This window comes from Castanea sativa, chromosome 5 (genome assembly GCF_040712315.1).
Source record: "Castanea sativa cultivar Marrone di Chiusa Pesio chromosome 5, ASM4071231v1".
Lineage (NCBI taxonomy): Eukaryota > Viridiplantae > Streptophyta > Magnoliopsida > Fagales > Fagaceae > Castanea > Castanea sativa.
In genome coordinates this window covers 4,035,262-4,044,047 of record NC_134017.1, presented here as the reverse complement: position 1 = coordinate 4,044,047, position 8,786 = coordinate 4,035,262, and the positions used below count along the sequence as shown (strand labels likewise).

Genomic DNA, 8,786 nt, shown 5'->3' with positions numbered 1-8,786 from the left:
ACTTTATAATTTGAATGAGTGTTGGTGTGACTTTGTTTTGTATAACATTTCTTCCATATATTCTATTCTTCCTATTCAGCAATGTAATTTGTAATGAAACCCAAGGTTCTAGAAAAAAATTTGGAATTTATTTTTTTATTCATATTTAGACAAAATTACTTCATGTCTCTTTCAGATTGATTTTTTTTTTTTAATAAAAAGTATATATATATATATATATATATATATATATATATATATATATATATAAACATAAAACAAAAACAAAAACAAAGAATCTACGCATATTGGTGATGGAACAATTTATTTGATGATCTCATTAAGTAACAATTGTTACTTTAGAAAAGGTCGAAAGTGCAATACTAGACAACGCCTAGTTTATCGATCCCCATGATGATTTGTATCCTCCTTACCTACTTGTAAAGAAGAAAAATTGTCCCATTACTAATGACTGAGGAAATTGTATACATACAAGAACCCGGATTATGCATCATAACTTATGCAACCATCAATTCCTTGTGGTTTCATTTCCATGTAGAGGATATCTCCAAAAAATTTGGTTTCATTTCCTAGTTTTTTTTGGGGGGCAAAAAACATGGAGAAACTAACACATAAATTGATTCTTATTCAAGTTCAATAAAATCCAATAAATAGTGGTTAAAGAGATAAGGAGTTTGTGTTCAACCATGGTGCTCCATATTGTATTTTTTATTTTATTTTTTATTTTTTTAGGAACGCATGGAGACGGAGAATATATATTTGATAGGTTATAAAATTCATTAGATAAATATATATATATATATATATATATTTTATTTATATAACGTGAGGTGAAAAAATAATGAAAGATATGTTAGTGATTTTGGTTTTTTGTTTTCCACATGTTTGTTTCGTTGTTTATTTAGTTATTGTGAGGATTTGAGGACCCGAAGACCTGAAGGCCCAAAGACATACTGGGAAGTGTAAGGAATAGAGGAGAATAAAAGTCAAGGGCCCGAGAATGAAGTGGGATGGTCCGGAAAAGTACGAAAGATAGATTGGTGATGTAGGGGGTATATTGCAAATATCTGAGTTGGGATAGATAACTATGAACGTTGCATTGAATGTTCTGCACCAAGCTTTCTGGCCGCATTGAATAGGGAGTATCAGCTTTATCCGTTGCATTAATGTGGAAATGACTTGAACAGTACAAGGCACAGAGCCAGATCTTTTCTCCATTACCGACTACAAAGGAATGGACAAATGTCAGTAAATGGGGTTGAGTAGATGAGAGGTGTATGGCTGAGATAGTAAGGGCAAGGAGTATAAATAAGAGATGAGAGAAAAAGGGAAGGGGGGATCAAAACGCCATAAACTTTGTTGTTGCTACCTTCTCTACAAATTCATTGTTTTGGGCCTTGAGTTATTAAACGCTATTATTGTTGGGCTTATGCATGATTTTTGGTCCTTACAATTGACGCCGTTTGTGGGAACAATAAAGTGGGATGTTCTGGTTTGAAGGTGAATCGCAGAGGCGAATCAGGAAAGGGAAGAATCAGTAGGTTCCCAAGGGGGAAACCCAGCTATAAACATGCAACGCGAAGATGAAAAGAAACACACCCCAAGTGTGGTGGTGGAATCGTATCGTAGTGATCAAGTGGTTGGACGACGATCACAAACTAAGATACAAATATCTCGTGATGATGTGTTGCAGCAAATGCAATCAGAGATAGATTATTTGCGCAAACGCTTAGATTGTAGGAAGCGTGGTAGGAGGAGCCCGTCTTACTCATCCAATGATAGCTCCGAGGAAAAACGAGGAGGAAATGATCATCAAGCATCTGAGTTTCTTCCCAGTGAGTCCCGTTTGATTACTTCTTCTGCTACCAGGGCAAAAAGGAGGAAGGAGACGCGAGGTGAGGATGGGTTATACTAAGGTGAGGGGAATGATGCAATAGGTAAAGCCTTGAGGCAAATCTCTAAATCCCCTTTCGTGGCCCAGATAAATAAGGCAAAACTCCCCCACAGATTTTCTCAACCTATATTTACCATTTATAATGGCAGGACTGATCCTGTAGAGCACGTCAGTGATTTTAATCAAAAGATGGTAGTTTATTCGAATAATGAAGCATTGATGTGTAAAGTTTTTCCTTCGAGTTTGGGACCAGTGGCCGTGCGATGGTTTGATGCTTTGGAGGAAGGTTCCCTAAAGTCCTTTGAAGAGTTGACGAGGGCATTCAGGACTCGGTTCATAACATGTAGTAGGGTCCCAAAGCCCTTGGATGCATTACTATCTATGGCAATGAGGGAAGGAGAAACGCTCAAAACTTATTCTGATCGGTATTGGGAAATGTATAATGAAATTGATGGAGATGTTGAAAATGTGATTGTAAGAACTATTAAGGTGGAGCTCCCTACGGAGCACGGATTGAGGAAATCCTTGACAATAAAAGCAGCTGTAGACATGCGCCAGCTTATGGATTGTATAGACAAGTATAAACGGGTTGAGGAGGACCAGATTCAAAGAAAAGGTAAAGCAAAGCTATTTCCGGAGAAGAAAGATCTTCGGTGAATGGGGTATCAAGGCAGTCGGCCTAGGCGAGATTTTCCAAGTCGTCCATTGCCAGTTGGAACTCCTTTGGTTAATTCACTGTTCAAGGAACCTATACATCGAATATTGGAGAAAATACGAGACGAGCCATACTTTAGACAACCTAACAAGATGAGTGGAGATGCATCGTTGAGGAATCAAAATCTTCATTGTCATTATCATTAAGACAAAGGACATACCACAGAAGAGTGTCGGACGTTGTGTGACCATTTAAACCAATTAGCCAAGGCGGGAAAGCTCAATCATTTCTTGTCTAGGCCGAACGGGCAAGTTGGACATCAAGGTACAAGAATGTATCGTGGAAATATTCCTCGGCCAGTATTAGGCACCATTAACGTCATTTTGGCGCAGCCGAGAAAAGGAGCCGAGGATCCTTCTCAGATCATGTCCGTGCATAGTAGTTTTGGGAATGAAGTTATGGAGGGAAGCAATCAACTGGCTAAAAGAATGAGGTTTTCGGCAACGCTAGTGTTGGGTTTTTCTAAGGAAGACAAGGAGGGAACATGTCAACCCCATGATGATGCATTGGTAGTAACTATTCGTATCGGGGGATATGACGTGAAATGCGTCTTGGTGGATGATGGAAGTGGCGCGAAAATTATGTATCCTGACTTGTTTAATGGTTTAAAGCTGAAAGATGAGGATTTGGAGAAGTAGGATTCTCCATTAGTAGGCTTTGATGGGAAACCGGTGATTCTGCGGGGGATGATTAGGCTGCCTGTACAGGTTGAGGATGCAGAAGTCTAGGTTAACTTCATAGTAGTCAGGGCGTATTCACCTTACACGGCCATTTCGACTAGACCCTGGCTTCATGCAATGGGGGCAGTTTCTTCAACTTTGCACGTAATGGTAAAATATCCTGTCCAAGGAAGGGTGGGAGTATTACGCGGCAGTCAGTCGGTAGCCAAACAGTGTCTAATGTCTACAAGTGTTAGAACAGTGCAAGGTTCAGCAACGGGGGCAACTCCGAAAGCTTTATAGCAATTAAAGAAACCTGCTCAGGGGATGGGTATCGATGTGGATGGAGGTTCCGCTGAAGAACTAGACAAGATATTTATAGGAAAGGGTAAGGAGAGATATTTTCAGGTGGGATCCCAATTGCCAGTATCGGAAAAGGAGGAATTAGTTAAGTTCTTAAAGGATAACATTGATGTTTTTGCATGGACGACCTATGATGTCCCGGGAATTGATCTAGAGTTCATTTGTCACCATTTGAATGTTAGTCCCGACGCAATGCCCCGTAAGCAGTCTCCTCGGCGTGCGTCCCAAGAGCATGCCGAGGCAGTAAAAGAGAAAGTTAATAAGTTAAAGCAATCTGGGGCAATCAAGGAAATCTTTTATCCTGAATGGATTGCTAACACTGTTGTGGTTAAAAAGAAGAATGGAAAGTGGAGAGTTTGTGTCGATTTCACTGATCTGAATAAGGCATGTCCAAAGGACCGTTTCCCTATTCCGAGAATTGATCAACTAGTGGATACAACTGTTGGGCATCCCGGATGAGTTTCCTAGATGCTTTTTAAGATTATCATGAGATACCTCTGTCATTGAGTGATCAAGAGAAGACAGCTTTTCGTGCTCCTAATGGCAATTACCACTATCGAGTAATGCCTTTTGGTCTTAAGAATGCAGGCTCCACTTATCAAAGAATGGTGACTAGAATGTTTGAATTGTAGTTGGGGCGTAATCTGGAAGCATATATTGATGATATGGTAATTAAAAGTAGGAGAGTAGGGGACCATTTGAGGGACTTGCAAGAAACCTTCTCAGTCCTTAGAATGTATAAATTGTGTTTGAATGCTTCCAAGTGTTCTCTTGGAGTAAGTTCAGGAAAGTTTCTTGGGTATATGATAACGCACCGGGGAATTGAAGTTAATCCTGACCAGATTAAGGCTATCTTGGGGTTGCATCCTCCTCGGAATCCTAAGGAGGTACAAAAGCTGACTGGTATGTTTGCGGCATTGAATCGGTTTATCTCGCGGTCTGCGAACAGGTGTCGACCTTTTTATTTCCTTTTGCATAAATGGAGAGATTTTCAATGGACGGATGAGTGTAATTTGGCTTTTGAGGATTTGAAGCAATATTTGGCGAATCCGCCAATACTATCATGGCCGGAGAAGGAAGAGGTGTTGTATGCCTATTTGGCAGTTATAGATTATGCGGTAAGTCTTGTCCTAATACGGAATGACGATGTAATTCAAAAACCGGTGTATTACATTAGTAAATCTTTGCAAGAGGCCGAAAGGCGATATTTACCTCTAGAAAAGGCTTTTCTAGCCATCGTACATGTAATAAGGAAGCTTCCCCATTATTTTCAAGCCCATACAATAGTGGTACTTACCCAATTGCCTTTGCAAGCTCTCATGAGGAAGTCAAATTACACTGGTCCCGTGGCTAAGTGGGGAACAAGGCTTGGAGCTTATGATGTTAAGTATATTCCCCAGACAGCTATTAAAGGACAGGTTCTTGCCGATTTCGTGGCTGAATTTACGGAGGGTGGCATTAGGCAGGAAGATGTTATGCTAGCCGTGATGTCTATTGGGCTTAGGAGTGTCCTTCTTTAGGAAGTTTATACGGATGGGGCATCTAACCGAAAGGGAGCAGGGATTGGAATTGTGTTGATCACCCCTGAGAAATTAGTCATGGAAAAGTCATTACGGCTAGGGTTTGTAGCCACTAATAATGAGGCTGAATATGAAGCTCTCCTGGCAGGCGCTCAAATGGTTAGGCATCCGGGAGGAGAAATAATTGAACACTATTGTGATTCCAGATTAATTGTCGGACAAGTTAACAGAGAATTTTGAGGCAAGAGATGAAAGAATGAAAAAATATCTCGATCGCATCAAAGGGGTGTTAGGCACGTTTAAAAGTTTCAAAGTAAGACAAATTCCAAGAGGGCAGAATGCTTATGCCGATTCGTTGGCCATGTTAGCCACATCCTTGGGCTTGAAGTTACCGCGGACGATGATGGTAGAGGATTTGATGACTTCTAGTCTTAATGGCATCCCGACAGTTGGGGTTCACAGCATTCACGTTGGCCCGAGCTGGATGGATATGATTGTGACCTTCTTAAAACAGGGTATGTTACCTGAGGACAAAGTGGAAGCAGAGAAGGTACAGAGAAGCGCCCCCCGTTATTGGCTTTTTGGGGAGCACAAGTTGTACAAACGTTCTTACTAGGGGCCATATCTGCTCTGCGTGCATCCTGAAGCTGTTGAGCCTTTATTGGAAGAGTTGCATGAGGAAATATGTGGAAGTCATACTGGGGGAAGATCGTTAGCCCACATGGCCATGACTCAAGGGTATTGGTGGCCAAATATGCAAAAGGCCTTCCAGGAGTATGCAAGGAAATGTGACCAATGTCAAAGGTTTGCACCAAACATTCATCAACCAGGGGGAGTCTTAAATCCATTATCTAGTCCATGGCCTTTTGCTAAGTGGAGCTTGGATATCGTCGGACCTTTTCCTCAGGCAACTGGTAATAGAAGGTGGCTCCTTGTCGGCACGAACTATTTTACTAAGTGGGTGGAAGCTGAACCATTAGCTAAAATCAGGGATGCAGATGCTAAGAAGTTTATTTGGAAAAATATTGTAACTCACTTTGGAGTCCCGCATACTCTGGTTTCCGACAATGGACTTCAGTTTGACAGCAAGGCTTTTCGTAGGTATTGTGGGGATCTAGGAATAAGGAATGGATACTCAACACCGGCCTACCCTCAAGGAAATGGTCAAGCTGAGGCTACAAACAAGGTCATTTTGGCGGGGTTAAAGAAGCGATTGGACGATGCTAAAGGAAGATGGGTAGAGGAGTTGCCTCATGTGTTGTGGACTTATCGTACTACCCCCCGAAGGTCAACGGGCGAGACACCATTTTCAATGACATATAGAATGGAGGCGGTAATCCCATTGGAGTCAGGATTTCCCACCTTGAGATCTGATCAGTATAATGTTGAGAGCAATCATGACATGCTATGCGATAGTTTGAATACTATTGAAGAAAGAAGAGAAGTAGCCAGTGTGAAGATGGGCAGCTACCAACAGAAACTCAAGCAAACATATGATAAAGGAGTGAAGTCGAGACCTTTAGTACCAGGAGATTTGGTTGTAAGAAAAGTAGTGGGGACAGCAAAGAATCCTGCCTGGGGTAAGTTAGGGCCTAATTGGGAAGGACCATATAGAATTATATCTGTAGCAAGTGTGGGGGCCTATCGTTTAGAAGATTTAGATGGAAAAGTAGTTCATCGCCCCTGGAATGTAAGCAACTTACGACGTTATTACTATTAAAGGAAGAGCCTTCTTTTGGATAAGTTGTAGGCCTGTTTTGTTTTATTTGTTTGTGTTCCTTTATTGGAATAACTTATATCCAAGTGTTAAACTGATCTTAGCTCTTATCCGGCTCCTCGAGCCACAAGTCTAAGAAAAGTTAACACCCTAAGGTAAAAGCTAAGTGTTAAACTGATCTTAGCTCTTGTTCGGCTCCTCAAGCCACAAGTCTAAGAAAAATTAACACCCTAAGGAAAGTCCAAGTGTTAAACTGATCTTAGCTCTTATCCGGCTCTTCGGGCCACAAGTCTAAAAAAATTAACACTCTAAGGAAACTCCAAGTGTTAAACTGATCTTAGCTCTTGTTTGGTTCCTCGGGCCACAAGTCTAAGAAAAATTAACACTCTAAGGAAAAGCTAAGTGTTAAATTAATCTTAGTTCTTGTTCGGCTTCTCGAGTCACAAGTTTAAGAAAAATTAACACCGTTTAAAAAAAAAAAATCTGGAACCAAGCTTAGTCCTTAGCTCGCTTCTCTGGCCGTGAGATTAGGAGAAATTAACACTATACATAAGACATTCCAAGTGTAAAGGTAACAAAAAGGTGTACCATAGGTATTATTCTGGCTTGCGTTGCAAAGTTGATGATCGTGTTGTGTTTTATGTGTATATGAAAAGTTATTATTTTAGTAGTAAGGAATTGTAATCGGCAATAAGCAAAAACAAAAATTTAATATTTGAACATCGTGATATGTTGACAATAAACAATATGCACCATTGGCACTACTATTAATTCCTTAAAGGCAGTTTAACAAACAAACAAAAAGGGGAAAAAAAAAAAGAAAAAAAAAAGCAATAGCATCAAATTCTAAAACAACTTTTAACAAACTCTTGAGCTCATATGTCAAGTGTTTGTTTGTTTGTTTCTCTTTAATGTTCTTTTTCTCTGGTTCTTTCCCTTTCTTCTTCTTTTTTGTCTGACCCACCTCCTTTGTATCAGCTTCATTCTCTTCGTTCACCAATTTGGTGTTGGGATAAGGGTTCTCGGCTATTTCTTTGCCCTTGGAATGAACGGAGGAAGGTTTTGGGTCCGGAGTGGTTGTAGATGAGGGAGGAATGGAACTGGAGTCAGTCGTTGGTTTGGGAGGAGCAGGTGCCAGCTGTAAAGCAGAAGGGTAATAAACACTGTTGAGATTTTGAAGCTCAGATTCGGTGGATACTCTGGCAGCGCCTAAGGCCCTACCCCAAACTTCTAGACAGAATGCACGGGCGACACCTTTGAGTTGAGCTATGAGGCTATCAGCAGCTTTCTTCATACCGGCATCATATGCTGCTAGCTCAGCATCAGCCTTTTCCTGCTCCTTAGATGCTAATTCCTTTTGCACCTGTTTAAGCTCCACCATAGTGAGAGCTAGTCTGTTTTGGGCTTGTTTCTGGGCTTCAAGGGCAATATTTGCCTGTGACGCATAGCTTTGCAAGGCTGATTCTGCGTTTTTATGAGATTTTTCCACTTCGGCTAGTCGAATGAGGGTTTCCTTCAGATTCTGTTCTGCTTCGTTCTGAGCCCTTACAGCGACTTTGGCGTTGTTCTCAGCTTTTCTGGCTAAGTCCAAGGAATGATCCACCCATTCCTCAGCCATGAACGAAGCCTGGACAGCCTATAGTGTACATCAATTACGAAAGTCATATGAGTAACGCTTTCAATAGTAATAAAGATAAAATGATATAGAATTGTGAAAGATACCTTAGCCAAGTCTTGTTTTAAAGACAGGAAGACTTCTCTTTTGGGGAAGGACTGCAACTCAACCATGTCCTCGGGAAGGCATAGGGCCTTTTCCAAACACTTGGCCACCAAACTTGAGCTCCCTTTTTTTGAGTCTCTTAGATTGGCATCATCAAGTACGGGGCTGCCTGAACTTAAGGTAAAGCTGGGACGCCAA

General features: G+C 41.0%; 1 pseudogene; it reads left to right on the top strand.

Annotated features, from left to right (window-relative positions):
* The first annotated feature begins 1,570 nt into the window (after positions 1–1,570).
* Positions 1,571–3,247, top strand: LOC142634571 (uncharacterized; annotated as a pseudogene).
* Positions 3,248–8,786: the final 5,539 nt, after the last annotated feature.